Genomic DNA, 21,422 nt, shown 5'->3' on the forward strand with positions numbered 1-21,422 from the left:
TCTTTCCTTGGAAGGAAAAGCAACTTTCCCATCATTATAATTGAATCCAAACATCTGTCACCCACAAAGGCATGGTTTTAGAGGTTGATTAATGGATATCTGGCTCACAGAGTACACAGAATCATACTCATTTGCAACAAATTTACACACACACCCACACACATGTTTAGGCACATACACCAATACACATGGCCCAAATGCTTTCCTCCAAAAACCACGTTTCCATTATCATTTCTTTGAATAAAATTAAGACAACAATAAAGAAAGCGATGTAGGCAGAATAGTAAAAAGAGCAATGACTTGGAGTCCGCAATGACTGATCATGACCTTTGACGAGCAACATAATCTCTCCAGTTCTCAATTTCCACACGTGAAAAATATGAATGATGAAACCACCTCCATCATTTAACGCTTATAACCCACCCACGACCTGACATGCTCAAAAGTTTGTGCCTTTGTGTGAGAGTTCCTCTGCCAACTGTGTTCCACGAGACCTTCATCATCTTTCAGAACTCAACAGATATGCCACCTCCCCAAAGAAGCCCTCCCTGGTTCCCCCAAGCAGAATAAGCAGGTCATTCTCAATCATTCCAGAAACCTTGCATGCCATCAGTTTTGTTGCAGCTTTCATTGCACAGTACAGCAACCACCTCACCTAAACTATTAACCCACAGAGAACAGACCAGGTCTGATTGTTTTCATTTCCCTGGTGGAGAGAAAAGGAATAGCACATGAAGGTTCTAATAAAAGGTTGAAGGGAAAAACCAACTGAATGAGTAATTACTTGAATGACACAATATCCTCATAAGGCATAAGAAAAGCTCCCACCTGGCCTGCAGTCTCTTCCCCTCTGCAATGCTGAGACCTTGGTCTTGCTGAAATCTGGTACTAGCGCCATTATGTTCTTGGCCCATCACCTTCAGGATACAGTCCAGATTCCTCATCAAGGCAACCTGACTCTGTCTCTTCATGGCTGAGTTGCCACCTCTTCTACTGCTCTCCTCCTACCCCCCGCCACCTGCTATGTTCTAGGATACTCAGCCAAGGTTCCTGACACACCGTGCTCTCTCATACCTCTGGGTCTGTCCCTCTCTCTTACAACCCCATCCACCTTCCTCACTTAGCCAATTCCTAACTGTCTCCAAGACTTACCTAAGATGATTTTTCCTCCAGGAACACTTCCAGGATCCCGGAATCCTCTTATTCTCTGCCTGCCAGAATGTCATGGTTGTCTCTAATAGGACCATCTGTTTGAGGGTCTGTGGGCTCCTTGTAGACAGAAGCTGGGCCCTGCTCACTTCTATCCCCTGCCCCATGCCTGATGCTGACTGGCCACTCAGTAAGCATGTCTTGCTGTGAGTGGGTGGGCAGATGAATGAAGAGTCCAAGGTGATCAGAAGAGGGTCAGATTCTATAGGCCAACTCTAAAGCATGTGCATGCCACACCACCAGCTGAGGGTTTCCTTCTTGTCCTTTGAGGAAGGTTATTTTCTCCTAGACCTTAACCAGCGTCTGAGAAAAGCATTCTTAAAATCCCCCACTGCAGCTATTAGTTTTTCAAATTCCCCTTGTAATTCATTGTATGTGTATGTGCACATATGCCTATATATATATATAGTTATGTGTGCACAGACACATACACATAGTCACATATATAGGTATGTATTTATAAGTGCATACTCAATAAATACTCATTGAAGGTATATTGCTAGGTGTCTGCAAGTTTTTGATTATCTTAATTCTAGTGTAGAGCCAGATTTTGCTTAGATTATTTCTTTTTAACCCCTCCCCTCCCTCAGCACACACACTTTTATTTTCAAACGTTGTGTTTAGTTTTATTTGGGTAACTCTTTTGCAGGCAGCTTATACTAAAATTTTAAAAATTGAATTTGATTGTGTTTTCTAGTGAGATAATGTAATTCATTTAGGTTTATTATTATTTCTGCTTTTTAATGTGTTCCATTTCTTGTGTTTTTTTTTCTTTTTTTTGCTGCCGTTTTCTACCTTCTTTTCTTCCTTCTGACGGATTAATAATGCTAGATGTCTTCCTTTTTCCTATTATTTGCTTTGGAAGTTGGAGATTCTATTGCAATTTGGTGGAATGGATTGTCCCCTAGGATTTTCACTTTACAAAATCACGTTTATATTTTCAAGCAGTATCTAAAATTATTCAGCATATCTGTCTTCAATCCAAATATGACACTGCTCTTAGCATGCTTCAAATGCCCTTCACACACGCCCCTGCTCCATCATCTGTGTTATTGCTCTAAAACTTTAGTTCCATATTCATTTTTTCTTTTTTAAAATAAAACTCTAAATTTATTCAAAATGTTAAAAGATTTTGTTCTCCCTCCAAAATATTTTACAATTAAAAAATATCAAAACTATATCCTATTTTCTCAGCCACTGTACAATTTGCTGTTTCCATCTCAGGACTAGTCTCTGGCCCTCCAACACTCTGTCCCTCCTTCAATCCCTCCCCTTTTATTATTGCTGTTAAGTTTGTTTATAAAACCCTCCACCCTCTCTCCCCACCCCATACCCTGCTCTGCTCTGCCCAGCCCAGCGTGGCTTCTCTTTGCGATTCCAGGCCCTTGGCTGCAGGTAAAGATGAATGGATGGGTGCGATGGACAAAGGCAATGCCTGAGGGGCAAGAGTACGCTTTGTGCTTCTGGGAGAATCATTTTTCTCTTGGTCAAGTGGAGGATCATTCTTTTTTGTCCCATGGACACCTGTTCTGAGCCAAATATTTGGCTTAGAGTTGCCCACAGCCATGCAGCTCTGCTTTTTCTGCACGTTTCTCTGGGCGTGGGTCCATGACAGACGGGTCTTATGACTGTACCATTGGTTTGCCTGTAGACTGTTAGGGACAGGAAAGGGGCACATGACTAGAATGGGGCTTGATGGAACCCAACTTCTCAGAGAGTGGGCACCAAACCCCAAGGGGGAGGTTTTGGTTTTCTAGTAGGTAAAGCCCGGGCCAACCAGGACCATGGAAGGTAAGGAAAAGGGGAGAAACGTCTAACCATATAGCTCTGGAGCGAGCCATGTTCCTTCTGAAAATCCCCTGTCCATCCCCTCCTTTATTCTGTAGGTCCCAGGAGAATTCCAAAGAGGAGGAAGAAAAATAGGAAAAGGATTCTGTTCTGCTGATGGGAAAAGGCAGGAGCTGACATAGTGCTCAGGGCTGAGGAGAGGCCCGCTGTCATCTGCAGCTGTCACTGCTTCCCTGTTCTGTGAGGGAGGTTGAGTGGGACAGAAGCCAGGCCCTCAGAGGCTTCATCAGCTCTGTTCCTTGTCCTTGACTAATAAGACTGTATGCTGGCCCCCGCTGGACACAGATAAGACCACATGGTTCTCCAGTTGTTTGCCCCTCATCTCCACAGGGCTCCAGGTGTCCTCATCCTGCCCTGTGCCCAGCTGGTAGTTGGTGCCCATGCCCCAGGCGAAAACACAACCATCCTTGGTCACAGCATACCCCACAGAGGCCCGACAAGCCACTGAGGAGACAGCAGGCAGCCTGGAGATGAGGGTGGGTATGCTCTTCTCCTCAGCACCCTCCCCAAGGCCCAGCCGCCCATACTCAGCCTGGCCCAGGCTGTATGCTTTTCCTTCTGAATCCATGCAGACTGTATGGTGCTGGCCACCAGAGAAGCCCACCCAGGACTTGGTGGAATTCTTGAAGGATGTTAGGTTCTGGAGTATGAAGCAAGATTCTGTGTCCGGAGTTCCAAGCTGATGGTAGTTGGAGAGGCCAAAGCCGTACACGTGGCCCTCGTGGGAGATGGCAAAGGTGAAATAGGCACCACAAAAGGCATCCTGGAATCTCACGTGGCCCCGGCTTCCCCTGGATTTCAGCATCACACACTTGGGGACCAGTAGTCATTCAAGACTTTGCCGGCCACCACGGTTGGCAAATAACTCAGGCACACAGCCTAGCTGGCCCTGTTCCCCGCAGCCCAAAGTGTAGAGGTCACCATCAGCTGTCAGCATCACCAAGTCGTCGTTTCCTGAGGCCACCTTTACCACAGGCACGTCCAGCTACACCTGCACAGGCACCATGCTCTTCTTCATGGGCTCCAACAGCCCAATCACACCGTTATTGTCCCAGAAGGAGCCCCAGAGGAAGACATGGCCATCCTCCGTGAGGGCTGCTGTGTGACTGTCTCCTGCTGACACCTGTACCACCTTCTCTTGCAGCTCCACTTTCCCAGGGATCATCTCCGAGCCCTTCACTGATGTGTCCCTTCCCAGGGCACCCTCATCATTGCAGCCAAAGGAATAGACTTGGCCACTTTTGCTTAGACACACGGTGTGCATGCCCCCAGCCTCAGCCTGCACAACATCCTCTGGAATGGATACCAGGGCTGGCTTCTTCCTCTCCATCACATTCTCACCCAGCCCCAGCTGGCCCACATCGCCCTGGCCTAGTGTCAGCACCAAGCCGGGTTCTGTGCTGTGGGACCTGTGTGAGACTTGGCAGGAGCGGACACCAGGAACATGGTGGGAGGCAGCGGCCCTCGCATCCTTCACCTTCTTGCTTTTGGCGATGGCATCTGCTAGGGGGGACCTTCTTTTAGCTATGCACTTGGGTGACATCTTCCTGTCCTTGGTGCACGTCGGCCACAAGGCCCATATTTATTTTTTCTATCAAGAATTCATTGCATCTACCAACATAGTTTACCAGTTCCTTTAATCACCATTTCTTGTTGTATTCTACTCCTCTGAATTTAGTTTCCTTCTTGCTAAAATTTATTTTTTAATGGTTCTTTCAGTGGAGGTATAAACTCTCTTATTCTTGTATGTCTGAAAATGTCCTTAATTCAAATACTCTGGAATGACAGTTAACTGGGTGCAGAATTTAGGCTCACAGCTCCTTTGAAGATGACTTTCCGTTTTCTCCTCACCTCTATTGTGGTTGATTGGAAGTCTGCTGTCAGTCTGGGTATAATTCTTTTGTAGAAGTCTTAGTCTGTTTAGGCTACTATAAAATAATCTTACAGGCTGGGTGGCTTATAAACAACAGAAATTTACTTCTCACAGTTACAGAGGCTGTGAAGTACAAGATTAAAGCTATGGCAGATTCAGTGTCTGGTAAAAGCCTGTTTCCAGGTTCACAGATGGCACCTTCTCACTGTGTTCTCACGTAGTATGTCAAGGGATCTTTTTGGGGTTTACTTTATAAAAGCATTATGGGCTGGGCATGGTGACTCATGCCTATAATCTCAATATTTTGGGAGGCTGAGGCAGGCAGATTACGTGTGGTCAGGAGTTCGAGACCAGCCTGGGCAACATGGTGAAATCCCATCTCTACTACAAACATAAAAATTAGCCAGGCATGGTGGCACTCACCTGTAATCCCAGCTACTCAGGAGGCTGAGGCATGAGAATAATTCGAACCTGGAAGGCAGAGGTTGCAGTAAGCTGAGATTGTATCACTGCACTACAGCTTGGGCAACAGAGTGAGACTCTGTCTCAAAAAAAAATAAATGAATAAAAATGAAAGCATTATGATCTCATTCATGAAGGCTCCATATTCATGACCTAATCATCTCCCGAAGGGCCCACCTCTTAATACTATCACCTTGGGGGTTAGAATTTCAACATAGGAATTTCAGGGGGAAACAAAAATTCAGACCATAGCAATAGACAATCTCTTAGGTAGACTTGGATAATTCCTCTTTAATTTTGAGCTGTTATATTTTATTTATGATTAATATTCATGTATAAACTTATTATTCTCTGCATATGATTTCAATATAAAGTTCCCATTCTTTGTTAACTCTTGAAAATTATCACCCATTGTCATTCCTAATATTGTCCCTCCTCCTTCCCTTCTACTTGTTACTTCTGAAAGTTGCATTAGATTGATGTTATAAGTTCTCAATCATTTTTCATATCTTTTAACTTCTCTTTAAATAACTATGCTTTTAATTATTTTTTTCCTTTTCATGGAGCTCAGATACTGAGGGTTGTGTTAATCACACACTTCACTTCATGACAACTAGTGTATAACAAGGTCCCTCACTTGTTTTATCTATGTGTTTATTTTATTTTACCATGATTTATTTATCTCCCCTCTCCCACAGAGGAACCACTCCTGTGTGTTTAATATTATTTTGTTCATATGTGATATTAAAATATGTATTGTTTTCTGAACATGTATTTTTAATTTATGGAAACAATTATATATGTCACACTGTATTTTGTAAGAGACACACATATTGTTGTGTGCATGTCAAGTTCATTACCTCTAATTGCTGCATATTAATGCTTGGTGTACTCCAACCAAGTGTTACTAATTCATTTCCCAATGATAGCATCCAATCTTCTCTATAGCCTTGACACTACAGATAAATTCCACTTGTATTTGTCCTCTTACTGGATTTAGAACATTTCTTTGAGATATCCCTGTTCCTACCTCTATACACATATCTGTCTATCCATCTCTCTCTCTCTCTCTGTATCCATCTATGTCTCTACCTATCTCCAGGAACATACCTAATTTAACTAGTGCAAGATTGCCTTTCAGAATAGTAATAGCTTTTACTTCCACTAGCTATGTATGAGGTTCCTACATCCTTATATCCTAATGAAAATTTGATCCTAATCAACATTTGGCTTTATCCAACTTTGTTTAATAGTCTCCTTGCTATATATCTCTGTGTGGAATTATGCGTAAATTTTCCAATGTTATTTTCCATTTTATTAATTGTATCTTTTACTGTGTCTGGTTTATTTATTTTCATCCCATCTACTGAACTTTCAGTCTTTTACTTTAAAGATTATATTTTTCATTTCATGGGCTGCTTCTTATTATTTTTTCTATGTCCACTTGTTTTTTATTCATTTTCACCAATTTTTGTTTTATGATCAACTGGTGTTTTGATCGATAGTATTTCTTTCACTATTTCTTGGAGAACTGCTTAATATCTTTATTTTTAAATCCAACTTAAATTGTAAGCCATTCTTTCCCAGCCCCATATTCTGAATTGACTTGACTTTGATTCATTTTTCTCTGTTGCACTTACTAATTCTTAGTGTACTATCTAAGTTAGTTTGGCTATCTCCTTCCCCTGAGCCAGGCAGGGACTTCTGTCTGCTTGTCCATGCATCTCCGGTACCTAGAACAGTACCGGGCACTGTAAATGTGTAGCTTCCCAACACTCCTATTGAATTGGTCAGTGAATGGATTGGTCTATGTTATCTTCATTTCCTCTGAATGAATCCTTTTGGTTGTTTTGTCTGTTGGATGATTGTTATAGTGGTAGCTTTCCTCGTGTGCTACGAATTTCCTACTGTGCCCATGGTATGGTATTGGTTTCTGTTTTAGTTGCCTTTTCTTGTCCCTGCATTCACTTCTCCTGCCTGGTGGTTTTGTTGTTGCCTTTACCCAGTCCCTGGGTTTTCTGCACCATCAATGCTCTCATATTTGTGACCCACGGTTTGCACCCATAGAGATATCACTGATCCTGTGCCCAGGCCAAAGCACAGCTTTTCGTGGCTTCCAGAGGATGAATGGATACCACCTTTCCCTCCCGCTACCCCAGGGAAAAGTTCATCATCATCTGCAGCCACAGGAAAACCATCTCAGGTTTGATTTCGTGTCTGTGTGCCCAGAAGTCCAATGAACTTGTAGGTTTCACACAGGGAAGCTGGTTCTGGACCACTCCCCAATAGTGAGCTTGGGCCCGGTTTCCAGTGGCAGTTGGCTTTGTGGGACCAGCAACCGTTTCTGCAGCTTTAGCCTTGGGCCATGTGAGTCCACATTCTGTCTCTTGTCACTGCTGATGCTTATTTTGTTTGTGAGTGTAGCTCTAGCTTTTCAACATCTTAAATATATCCCTAAAATAACTTTTTTGAACCACCTTATCGTCACTTTGATGAGTTTCACAAGACTATTTTGAAATGTGAAGGTCAAGTGTTGATCTTTTCTTTCTCTCTGCATTTTAGCTCCATCACCATCCTCTGAGCCCATAAGAGGCTGGCAGAAAACACTCCAAACATCAGACAACATGATTCCACCTCAAATACCCTTGCATCTGTTTTCTTTACCTCCTACTTTTTCACTGGTCATCTCAGGCATCATCTTCTTTGGGCAGGATGTCTAGGTTTTGTGCCTGTATTAGTCTGCTTAAGCTGCCATAACAAAATAGCACAGACTGAGTGACTTAAAGAACATAAATTAATTTCTCACAGTTCTGGATGTTGGGAGTCTGAGATGAATGCAGTAGCAGGCTTGGTTTCTCCCATACTCTCTCTCCGTGGCTTGCAGGTGGCTGCCTCCCTGCTGTCCTCACATGGCATTTTGCCTGTATGCATACCCTCAGTGTCTCACCCTCGTCTTAAAAGCTACTAGTCAAATTAGATTAGGGCCTACCCTTTTGACTTCATTTAACTTTATTTCTTCCAAAGATTCTACCTCCAAATACAGCCACATTGGAAGTTAGGGCTTCAGTGTATAAATTTTAGGAGAACGCAATTCAATCTATAAAACTCCTACTAAGATCCTATGCTAGAATTGAACAGAAATAATGAAGTAAATAGATACTCATGCATTTGGTCTTTCTCTTCATTTAGTCAATGGTCTTAACAACAAGAATGAAGCAATGTCTTTCCTGATTTGAAGTTCATAAGCACCATCCCCTTTGCACATATGCCGTAATGTTCAACCATCTATGTGATTGTGTGTTATGAGTGTATGGAGGTGGTGTCCACTGATTGAACTTCAAATTATTTTGGTAAGATTAAATGCTGATTATCAGTGAAAACATCACATTACCTTGAAGTAGATGTTCTTTGATAACTAGATGTTAGCCAGGACCCTTTGTGTAACTAGATGTCAGCAAGCAAGTGCCTGTAGCATTTACAGCATATATTTACTGTTCTGCATTGAGAAAGCCACGTTTTCCAATATTCCTCATGATTTCTGGGAAGAAGTCAATATCTCAAGCCCTCGCACTTTGAGGTTCAATGTTAGGGAGTGGATTAAGAAGGATCCTATTGGGGAAAGATGATGAGAAAGAACAGGGGAGTGAGTCCCTCATGGCATATGTGCCGTGGAAACAGAGAGAGAGAGAGACTGGCCATCCTGGCTCAACTAAGGACCTAGGTGGCCACAAGAAGATGTGGCTGAAGCTGACGAACCTCCTACCCAGTCTCTATGGGCATGTCTCACGAACATGTGTGAGTGTAGGGGTGTCTCCTTATACATACCTACTGCATGTGCGGGTAGGTAAGTTAAAGTAGCCATCTACCCGAGTAATTTAACACTGGGAGCCCGGATGCGTTCCCCTGGGATCCACCAGTGCTGAGCATCACTAAGCAGGTCAGAGAGTCCCTCTGTGTCTCGGGTCCTGAATCACTGTTGCCATGCACCCAGAACTTTCTACATCTGACCAGGGCTTCCCAAATAGTGTTTAACAGCAGGAGAGATGCTCAGAAGAGAGTGGCACCATGGTAGATGCTGGTGAAAGTAATTGTCCTGCCTTGGGGCCTGGGCCAGACTTTGAAGAGTCTTTGGATGATCCAACCCCAGGGGTGTGGAGTATGCTACTTGGGGAGGAAAAGAGGAGTATGAACACATGCTATTTTTAAATTTAAATATTAAAAGCAATGAGACTTTTTTTGTACACCAAGCTCATGAGTTGCCACTACTATTTTGAAGTCAAAGTAATCAAGGCAAGAATACTTATTTATGGATCAAATGTGTTTAGTTAGCACTATTTTATGCCAGAACCCAAATTAGGCAGTGGATACACAGAATCAACATGGCCTGCCCACAGGGAATGCCCCAGATGGGCAAAGAAACACCTTAATCGTCTGTACTGATGCCATGTGACACAGGCAGTGTGATGAAGCCTGCAGGGCTGGGAGGGATGGCTTCTTGCAGGAGGTGGCCCAAGGGTGGTGACAGGGTTTTGAGAAGTAAATAAGAGCTTGTCAGGTAAAGAGAACAGCAGAAGAGGCTCCCTTTGGTCAGGTATCAGCCAGGTGTCTTTATTTTAGTTCTCTAAAAGGAAGTCTTTCATCCAGTGGGTGGGACTCGGCCAATCTGTGACCACTGGATGGTTCCAGGGGGACCCGGCAGTCACCCACCCTGGCCAATGTAAAATCTGCAGCTGGGGCATCTGAATGTTTGGTGAACTTCAGCATCAGAACTCTCTGTCCTGTGCTCAGCATGTTCTTCCACACGTAGGAACATTTCCCATGAATCTGGCCAATCTGGAGGCGGTGCTGGAGACTCAGAGACCTCCCCACACCAGCCTGGCGGGCCCCTCTGCCCAGAGTGGAATGCACCCCCGGTGGAGCCCAATCACTGGCTCCTGCCTTCATCTGCTTTTAATCACCCCCTTTCTGCAGTACATCCCATTACGTTAACAAAACATTTTTGCAATTGCCCAGTGCTTGCTGCTGGATTAAAGCTGGAAGGGTGACACATCCTTACCTGGGCACATTAGTAAATCAAGATTTTTCTAGGTCTGGGCATGCCGCCCTGGTGCTGGCCAGTCCTGCAAGGGACCTCTGACTTCCAGAGCAATCTGTTCTGTATCAGTTGAGCACTCCCTGGGCCTCAGCTGGCCGGCAGGATTCTCTGGCAGAGGTCTGTGTTCTAATGAGGCTCTGTTTGTCTAAAGATCACATTTTGGTACCCTCGGGGGAGGCTGCTAACAGAATCAGGGAGCATCCTGGATCCTTCATCCCACAGTTTCTTAAGTTGCTGTCAACAGGACTTTGGCAAAACCTGCTCTTTAATTCTCTAAATAAGTTACAGGAAAAGCAGCTTTCTGTGCCACAGCCACATCAGCAACCAGGCGACCACCCCGGGAAGCCTCTACGTCCCTGGCTGAGGAGTGCTACTTGTAAGCTGGTGTTGTTTGAAGCCAGAATCTTAGTATTAGGATGTGTTGGAAAGGGAGGCATTCCAATACTACCTTCTTAGTGTTGTGCTAGAGTGCCCTGGGAGTTTTCCAAGAAGCAGAAGTATTGGTAAGAAAATGTGCAGGTGGCAGATGACTGTCCTCTCCCCTGGGGGAGGTGAGGACAGGATGCTGAGGGACCGGAGAGCGCAAGGGGAAATGTGTCCATCAATGGGCTCAGCTGAGTGTCCTGGGAGTTTCTTGTGCTGATCCCTGGCATCCAGGCCCCCGCTGTGAACTGTGTTTTCCAAGGATTGAACATACTTCCCTGGCAGAGGGATGAGGCAGGAAGTGGGTTCCGCTGGACAGGGTGCAGGCCATGTTCCTTAACATGGGCCATAGTCCCCAGGGACCCATGGAAGGCTCCTACCTCCAGTCAGACAAGCTGTATAAATGCAGCTATATTTATCAAGTTCGTTTTCTATGATAGATCACCAATGGCTACAGAGCTTACAGCTCCTCCCATGGAGTTGGAATCTCTCTCAATCCCCTAGGATCTGGGCTGGCCTGTGACTTGCTTTGGCTAATGGGATAGTAGCAAATGTGGCACAAGCAGCGACTCTCTTCCTCACTCACTTTCCCCCTTGCTGCTCTTAGAGCCCTCCTGCCATGCAATTAAGTCTAGGGAAACTTCTGGACAATGAAAGACAGGAAACCCAGTCCCCTCCTCCTCCTCTCTTTTCTCAGCCCTTTAAATGCACTTTCAACATCCCTTTCAATCCACCAGGATGACTCAGGGGCTATGTTTTTGGTTTTGGTAGAATGGAAATGACCCCCCCATGTAATAACTTAGGGTCTGTCTGTTATCCCCACCAGACTACATGCTAGATCCTCAAAGTATGGAATATGTTCATTTGTCTCTGTAGCTCATGCTTACAGCAAAGGAGCTGACATGCACTAGGTCTTCAATATACATTTTTGGAAGGAAGACAGGATGGAGGGAGGAAGGGAAGGCGTGAGGAGGGAAGACCCCACCGGGACCCACACACAGCATTTTTAATGTGATAACTACATAAATAGTGTTGTTAGGACTTCTTTAATTTAACACATATTCATAAAATCTCAGATTGGGAAGAGACCTTGATATTCATAGCTGCTTTTTCATACTGACTTTTCTTTGCCTGACTCTCACGAAGGTATTGTGAAGCAGTCATACAAATTCATTTTCATTCCTATCTGACAGTGAGGAGAATAGGGCAAAGGACTTAAATGACTTGCCCAGCAACGTGACACTGTTGTGTGTGGATGGCAGAACTCAAGCCAGGACTTCTAACTTCAAACACCCCCTACCATCCTACCTGGGGATCCTCGGGGTCAGTGCTTCCTATGTGCCAGTTACTAGAGTGATGCCTTCAAAAGTTTTGTCATTTCCACATACCACTTGCCACGTCATTTCATTCACTTTATTTTCTTTACACAGGTCCATTTTAACTTCGGTGTATTTACTAGATTTTAGTTAAGCTTTTTTATTCTGAGATAACTGCAGTTTCACATGCAGTTGTAAGAAATAATACCTAGAGATCTTTGTATCCTAGCTTTCCCCAATGGTAACAACTCACAAAACTATAGTACTATTAGCACCAGGGCATTAACATTGATACAGTCAAGATACATAAAATTCCATCACCACAAGGTTGTTCTTATTGCCCTTTTGTGGCCACACCCACTTCCCTAGCACTACCAGACCCTCCTTATCCTTGGCAACACTAATTTGCTCTCCATTTCTATAAGTTTGTCATTTAAACAATGTTACATAAACAAAATCATTCAGTATGTCTAATAACCTTTTGAGATTGGCTTTCTTCATTCATCATCACTCTCTGAAGATTCATCCAGATTGTTGTATGTTAGAAATAAAAGTTAAATAAACTTCTTTTTCATTGCTGAGTAGTATTTGGTGATGGTATTCCATTGTCTCCCTATTCACCATTGAAAGACATCTGGGTTGCTTCCAGTTTTTGGCTATTAAAAATAAAGCTATTATACACATCTGTGTCCAAGATTTTGTGTAGATTTGCTTTCTTTTATCTGGGAGAAATATCCATGACTGTGATTGGTTGCATGGTAGTTGGATGTTTAGTTTTTTAAAAAAATTGACAAACACTTTTCAAGAGTGGTGGTAGTGTTTTATATTTCCATCAGCAATGTGTGAGTGACCCCACTTCACCAGATGCTTGCCAGCATTTGTATGGTCATAAAATTGTTTTTTTTTTTTTTTTTGGCCATTTTGGATAGGTGTGTAATGATATACCATGGTGGTTTTAATTTGCATCTCACTAATGGATAACAATCTTGAACATCTCTTGATGTGTTTATTTGATAAATGTATATCTTCCTCGGTAAAGTATCTCATGATTTTTTCCCGTTTTCTTATTTGATTGGATTTTTTACTGTTGAATTTTAAGACTTTCTTATGTATTCTAGATACTATGATGTTGTCATACATGATGTTTGCAAATATTTTCTTTCAGTCTGTGGCTTTTAAAAAATTATCAATAGGCTTTTTGAAGAGCAAAAGTTTTTATATTTAAGAAGTCCAGTTGATCAGTTTTTCAATTTATGGGTTGTGCTTTTGGTATCAAGTCTAAGAATCCTTTATCTCATCCTATATCCTGATGATTTCCTTCTATTTTCTTTTAAGTCTTGTAGTTTCATGTTTTATATTTAAGTTCTTAATTTATTTATTTATTTATTTATTTTTAGAGGGAGTCTTGCTCTGTCACCCAGGCTGGAGTGCAGAGCCGTGATTTATGTTCACTTCAAACTCCACCTCCTGGGTTCAAGCGATTCTTGCCTCAGCCTCTTGAGTAGCTGGGATTACAGGCACATGCCACCATGCCCATCTAATTTTTGTATTTTAGTAGAGATGAGGTTTCACCCTGTTGGCCAGGCTGGTCTCGAACTCCTGACCTTAGGTGATCCACCCGCCTTGGCCTCCCAAGGTGCTGGGATTACAGGTGTGAGCTACTGTGCCTGGCCCATGATGTATTTTGAGTTAACTTTTGCAAAGGGTGTAAGACAGGTTGAGGGTTTTTTGGCTTTTTTTTTTTTTTGCCTATGAATATCTAATTACTTTAGCACCATCTATTAAAAAGGCTCTTTTCTCCAATGACTTACTGTCACATTTCTATCAAAGATTAGATAAGCATATTTTTCTGGATCTGTTTCTTGGTTATTTATCCTATTGTATTGATCTAGCTATGTGTCTAGCCTTCCACCAATACCACCCAACCTCAGTTACTATAGGTATACAATAAGTCTTGAAATCAGATAGACTGATTCTTCTCACTTGATTGTTCTTTAAATTTTTAAATTTAGTTATTCAAGTTTTTGTGCCTTTTCATTTAAATTTTAGAATACTTTTCCCCTGCCAAATATATATATATATATATATATATATATATATATATATATATATATAAATCTTGCTGAGCTTTTGATAGTATTGCCTTAAACCTGTGTGTCAATCTGGGGAAAACCGACATCTTCAGTCTACTGCATCTTCCAGCCTATGGTATGTCTTTCCATTTGCTTAGATCTTCTTTGATTTCTTTCACCAGTATTTGTAATTTTCAGCATGCAAGTCCTATGCACATTTTGTTAGATTCATATCTAAATATCTTATTTTTGAGCAATTATAAATGGTATTGTATTTGATATATTTGTTTAAAATAAAACTTTATGTTGTTCCATAAATGAAAAACAGATCTCACTTCTCATAAAATAGGGAATAACTACAAAATCTATATAATTTAACTGAAAGAAAACACAGTTTTTTAAAAAATGGTCTGTGTGCTTTGTAAAATCAGCACATGGACCACCAGTCATGCATGCGCCACACTTTGGAACACAATCCAGCCTCCAGTGGTTCATGACTCACCACACCAATAAGACATTCCTAGAATATAGCTGTGGATGCTTTACATAAAAACTCTCAGGGCTGGGAAACTCACCACCTCGGCAGCTCATTCTATAGTCACACAGTTTTGACTGTTGAGAACTCCTTTCTTTGGCTGAGCTGAAACCTATAGTCCTGTAATTCCCGCTGGTTCCAAGTTCTGGGGTAGAGGGCCAGATGGTGCTGGTGCCTTCAATGTGCCTCCAACTATGACTTGGACAGTGTGCTCTCCTGTGCCTGCAGGATGCCACTTTCAGGAACTGGGCAGTATTTGTAAGCCCTGGAGTCTTACTAGCTGGCTTTAGATGTCTTGTCTACTGTCAGTGCCCCAACAGCCCTTCAACTGGCTGGGAGGTGACCATGACATGAGCCTTCAGTAGTCCCTCTGTCCCACCATGTTGCCCAGATCTGGTAGACCTCAGGCATGTTTATCTTTGCAGCCCAGGTATTCTCTCAGGACATGATGGAGGAAATAAATCAGTTTGCTATTCATTCAACCCACCCTCAAGTGAGCAGGGGACTCTTCCAGAATCTGGGTACAGATTGAGGCATAAAGTGGAGCCCCTGCCCTGCAGGACTCAGAAACACGTGTTGGTGGCAAGCAGGCACTCACGAATCACCAGGGCTAAGGTGAACTCTATGCAAAGAGCTGCAGGCAACCAGAGGGGGAAGCAGCCACGTTTCCCTGCGGTGCAGGGGACATCCAAGAGTGCTTGATCTTTATGAGGACCTAAAAGGTAGACACGTTTATTCCCATTATATAGTTAGAAACTGAGACTTATGCATAGTTTCCCAAGATCACAAAGTCAGTAAATGACTGAAACAGTTTTGGCTTTCAAAGTCCTAGCCCCTTTTTCTTATTAAGCAAATGGAAGTGGAAGGCTCTCAGTATTTGTTGAATTAATGAAAAGAGGTAGAAATGAATTCTACACTGTCTGCCAAGAAGTTTCCTCAGAGGCAAGAAAGAGCAATTGTGCTCATGTATCCTTCCATAGGGCTCTGCAGTACTCCTGCCCGGCTTGCCCTGGGAACCCCAGAAGAACACCTGCACCCACAGCCAGGGAGGATCCCCTCCCTCCCTGGGAGGCCTGGAGCCTCTTGGCATTACCAGGCTGGGCTGTTGGTTTTATTCAGTCACACTCACCCAGGGAATGACTTTCATAGACAGTTTTGTCTGAACCTGGCCCTGGGAGGCTGGGGGCTAGTAGGAGGGGTGTAAGAAAGCCTGGGGCAGGGGGAAGAGCAGTCCCAGAGTTCACAGCACGAGATATGCTGCCCAGAGAGGTCAATTAATTTGTGCAGGATACACGTCCATCATACAAGGAGCCAAGATTTGGACCTGAGGTTTTCCTGGGCCCTTCCCATATGCCCCCGGCCTCTGCAGAGATTCAGAGGAACGAATGGGAAGGATCAGCCAATCCGAGTGCAGGGTGATGGCAGAGGAGGGCTCTGCAGTGCCCTGTGAGGCCGCCCTGGGACCCCAGGGGCAGAGGGTTCGTGTGTGCCTCTGACTCGCCCCATGGTCACTGCCAGGCCGCCTTGCCCACCTTCAGAGCTCTAGACAGAGGCCCCTTTAAACTTCCTCCCCGGCCAGGCCAAGAGGCTGCAACAGCTCAGCGAGGCTCCCAGCGAACCCCGAGTGAACCCTCGGGGCTTTATTTTCATTTCTTCTTGGCAGGACGTAACTTCCTGCTTCTAAGAAAAACATCTTTAAACAGAGCCACAAACGGTTCCAGGGTGTCCCGCACATCCCCCGCTCGATGGAACAACAGCGAGATGAGCTGCGTGGAGTGGATTGGAAGCACATGGAGCCTGTTTCCTTTCAAAATCCTCCAGGGACTCGGCCTGTAGGAGCCAGGGTGTTTGATAAATCATACTGGAAGTTTTATCAGGTCCAGTGTGTGCGAGCGAAAGCCAGAAGGGGAGGGAGGGGTCCCCTAGGGCCCCCCCAATCCAGGCCGACTGGAGGCCTAGACAAGAGGAGGTATCTGAGTCTTGAGCACCTACTGCATGCGCCTGAGGTGCTGGCTCATCCAGGGCCAGCAGGAGAAGTGCTCCAGGACCTGCCCTGAGTCCTGGGGAGACAGACACAGCTGTCATACACCAGGCGCCACTGGGGAATGTGGCAACCAGGAGGAAGGGCTCACTGGCTAAGGGGGCTTCACTGTTACCTGTGCACTCTCCTCGTGTGTGCCTCTTCAGACCAAGCAGAGGGGAATTTATGCAAGCCCAGGAGGAGCCTTCTGGGCTCTCTTCCTTTCTTTTCCTGCATCACCAGTGGATCAGGGCCTGGCCTCAGCCCAAAGCTTCAGGGAGCTCATAGGGTAGGGCGGGGAGGGACAGTGAGGAGTCGAGGAAGGAGGCTCCAGGGGTCTCAGGGATCTCGGCAGCATGGAAGTGAGAAGTGAAGCTAACTGAGCTTCTGGGTCGGGTAGGGACTTGGAGAACTTTTCTGTCTAGCCAAAGGATTGTAAGCACACCATTCAGTGCTCTGTGTCTAGCTAAAGGTTTGTAAACACACCAATCAGCACTCTGTGAAAACGGACCAATCAGCACCCTGTAAAATGGACCAATCAGCAGGATGTGGGTGGGGCCAAATAAGGGAATGAAAGCTGGCCACCCCAGCCAACCACGGCAACTCGCTCGGGTCTCTTTCAATGCTGTGGAAGCTTTGTTCTTTCCCTGTTCACAATAAATCTTGCTACTGCTCAGCCTTTGGGTTTGCACTACCTTTATGAGCTGTAACACTCACGGCGCAGGTCTCCAGCTTCATTCCTGTAGTCGGGAGATCACGAACTCACCGGGAGGAACTAACAACTCCGGATGCGCCACTTTTAAGAGCTGTTAACACTTGCGGCTTCAGTCCTGAAGTCAGTGAGACCAAGAACCCACCAGAAGGAAGAAACTCCGGACACATCTGAACATCTGAAGGAACAAACTCTGGACACACCATCTTTAAGAACTGTAACACTCACCATGAGGGTCCACGGCTTCATTTTTGAAGTCAGCGAGAATCCACCGGAAGGAACCAATGCCTGACACAGAAGCATTACCCTGTCTGAAGGAAGCCGGTGCTTCTGCCCCTGGAAATCTGAGCCAGCTCCACCATGTTTGACCTGGAGGAAGCCTCACCAGGAAGAACAGCGCAGCTCCATCAAGCTGTGGCGGGGGTGAACAACTGGCCTGTGAACTGTCACGCCTGGATGTTGGTCACATATAGTTACCAGGTTTGTAACTTAGCTTCAGAGTCTTATAAACAAATATTCTTTACAATATAACATGCCCTGCATTATTACTTTCCTTGCAATCTCTAGAAAGCAGTATTGCTCCTAAGAATTTTACAGAGGCTCTTATATGACAGGAGAGGGTGCTGAGAGCAATGAACTTTGGGATCAGAGAGTAATGGTTTCAGTGGCACCTTCTTGGCTGACTCATTTTCAGTCTCAGTTTTCTTACCTGTGAAATAGGAACAAGGACACCAACCTTAAGGATTTGGTGCGAGGGTTAGTTATTTATGGGTCCTTATTTACAATAAGGTGAAGGTGACTTATAGATACATAAAGTAGATTAAAGTGGCAGAAGAATAAAAGAAGGAAGATAAGTAAGAGAACAAAAAGTGAATTCAGTAATAACTAAAAACCACGTGCCATAATAATACTTCATTTTCTGAGAGTAAAGAACATTTTTTTTTTTTTTGAGACGAAGTCTTGCTCTGTTGCCCGGACTGGAGTGCCGGTGGCTTTATCACGGTTCACTGCAACCTCCACGTCCCAGGTTCAAGCAATTCTCTGCCTCAGCCTTCCGAGTACCTGGGATTGCAGGCACCCGCGACCACGCCTGGCTAATTTGTTTGTATTTTTAGTAGAGGCGGGGTTTCACCATCTTGGCCAGGCTGGTCTTGAACTCCTGACCTCGTGATCCACCTGCTTCCGCCTCCCAAAGTGCTGGATTACAGGTGTAAGCCACCGCACCCGGCCAGAACATTTTTATCTGTAAGGATTCTTACCCGCATAAGAATGGGGCCTGCACGCTCTGCAGTTCATGGAGGTCATAGGATCAAGCAGACCAGGTCCCCACAAGAATCTCAACTGTTCTTGGTACCAGGATGAGGTGGAAAATAAGCCTAGTAGTCTTATTTAATTTTATTTAATTATAAATTGACAAATTACATTTGTATGTATTTATGGGGTACAAATACATACAATTTATGTTGTATGTAGTGATGTTACGATTTATAAATACTGTTGACCCTTGAACAACGTGGGTTTGAGCTGTATGGGTCCACTTATATGCAAATTTCCTTCTGTCCCTGCCACTTTGAGACAGCATAGCCAACACTTCCTCTTCCTTCTCCTCAGCCTACACAACATGAAGACGGCAAGTGTGAAGACCTTTCTGATGATGATCCACTTCCTTTTAATGAATAGTAAATGTATTTTCTCTTCCGTATGATTTTCTTTATAACATTTTCTTTTCTCTGCTTTAGTCTAAGGATGCAGTACATAATACATAAAACATACAAAATATGTGTTAATTGTTTATGATATCAGTAAGGCTTCAAATCAAGAGTAGGCTATTAGTAGTTAAGTTTTGGGGGAAGTCAAAATTATACACAGATTTTCCACTGCCTGGGGATTTGTACCCCTAACCCCCATATTGTTCAAGTCTCAACTGTACAAGGTAAAATAATTAAATTAAGATAATTACTGTATCCATCTCAAAAATCATTTTTGTGGTGAGCATAGTAAACATAATAATAATGCATTATACATTTCAAATTCACTAAGAGTAAGTTTCAAATGTTTTCACCTCCTGGTCTTTGTACAGAGATTGTGATGTAAGATTGTGAATGAAGTCCCAGGGCAATTCTCAGTTTCTTCCATGAGGTAATCTCTCAGCTTGGAAAAACAGCATCAAGCAACTAGTGAAAGTGATTCTCTGTGCACTCCAGGTCCCCGACTGCTTGCTGAGCTGACTTGATATAGATGTTGGTTTCACAATACTGGGAAGCATGAAATAGCTGATGAACTTTAAAGAAATCATCCCTATCACATGTCAACAAATTAAAGGCTGTCCTCTCCAACAGCTACAGGATGGGCAGCTGTTCTCTGTTGCTGATTAAATGCAGACCCATAAACTTTGGCAAGAAGTTGAGTGGAGGAAGTGTTGGTTGCCTCCTGAGGAAACGAAGATGCCTAACAATGACTTAGGCCTGAGTCCTTGCTCAGGGGTGTGTGTGTATGTGTTCCACAATCCTCCGTAGAAAATGATTTTGGATCCACCAGAAAACACAAACTATGACGGATGACCAGAGCTCTAACATTTGCACTCCTTAATAAATGAACACAATCATTTTAGTTTTGGGAATGTTCAGAGCAAGTGAAATCAGTTAAGCATCCCTATCAAAAAGACTCTCCAGAAAGCACCTCACATTTGAACTTGAGAAAGCAAATTTTTAGTGAAATGATTTATTTAAACAAATATTTGTTTATAAACCTCTTGGGATGAGGATTGTCTACAAAACCATAACTTGAATTTGAGACTAGTTGGTCTTACTTTGAAATAAGGCAGAGCTACAACGCTTAGCTGTTTGAGTCACAGCTAGAGATGGCACACTTCATCCTCCACCTAGAAGATGCATGTGTTCATATTACCTACATTCTCCATACCAGGCAATGATGTAGCCACCTTAGCTGTGAATGGTATAAGATAATTAACAAATAAGTGTTAGAGAAGTGGTAATTGTAAGTTCTAGAATATATTACTTGAGTACATTAATATTTTTGCTTTTCTTAATTTGTGAGAATTGCTCCATTGCAAATGAATGAATTATTTTTTTAACAGTAATACCCTTAGTAGTAAAAATCCAAACAATGCTGTAACTATAGAATAAAACCCTCCCTCTCCCTCCCACCCTTCTTGCCAAGGGTAATAACTTTCCAAAGTTTCTGCTTTTACTTTTTCTGGCCCTGGTTTTCATAGCTCTAAATAATATGTTCAGGGCCCTAGTTCTTGATCTGCCAACTCTCAACAGTGTCTCTTGGCTCCTCTCCATTAAGAAAAAATTAAATTACATACATCAAATTTTACTCAGCCCAAACTTTATTTATATATGTGTGATTATTTTAGTTCTCTTTTAGTTCTTTTGTTCTATGACTTTAAAATATGTCAAAGCTATTTCTTGATCTCTATTTACGGGGCACCTTTGACTCTCCACCATGTACATTGAAGGAATTAAAACCTTCGTTTTCCTGCTCTTCCCCTTCCCTCTCCATCTCATCATCTGTCAATTCTGTTCTTACCTCAAGCTGTAAGGTTTATAATATTTTCATTCTCCTCTGTCGGTATACCATATTTTATCAAATCTAATATGCCACATAATTGTTTGTTTCATTAAATTAAAAAAAAAATGCTGTCAATGATACTTTATTGATTACAGAGTACATCCCATTTTCAAGGAGGCTAAAATGTGAGGGGGGGGTGCTATTAGATTTTATAAAAGATAATTAGTCTCCTGTGCTTTGTAGGTAAATTCTAAAAATAAAAATAAACTACTTTTATGATATCGTGTAATGTTTCAGTAGAATGGATTAGGATCATCGAA

At 43.3% G+C, this 21,422-nt stretch overlaps 1 pseudogene; it reads right to left on the minus strand.

Annotated features, from left to right (window-relative positions):
* Positions 1 to 3,058: 3,058 nt before the first annotated feature.
* Positions 3,059 to 4,600, minus strand: LOC711361 (regulator of chromosome condensation 1 pseudogene; annotated as a pseudogene).
* Between the last annotated feature and the right edge of the window lie 16,822 nt (positions 4,601 to 21,422).

This window comes from Macaca mulatta, chromosome 9, assembly GCF_049350105.2.
Source record: "Macaca mulatta isolate MMU2019108-1 chromosome 9, T2T-MMU8v2.0, whole genome shotgun sequence".
Lineage (NCBI taxonomy): Eukaryota > Metazoa > Chordata > Mammalia > Primates > Cercopithecidae > Macaca > Macaca mulatta.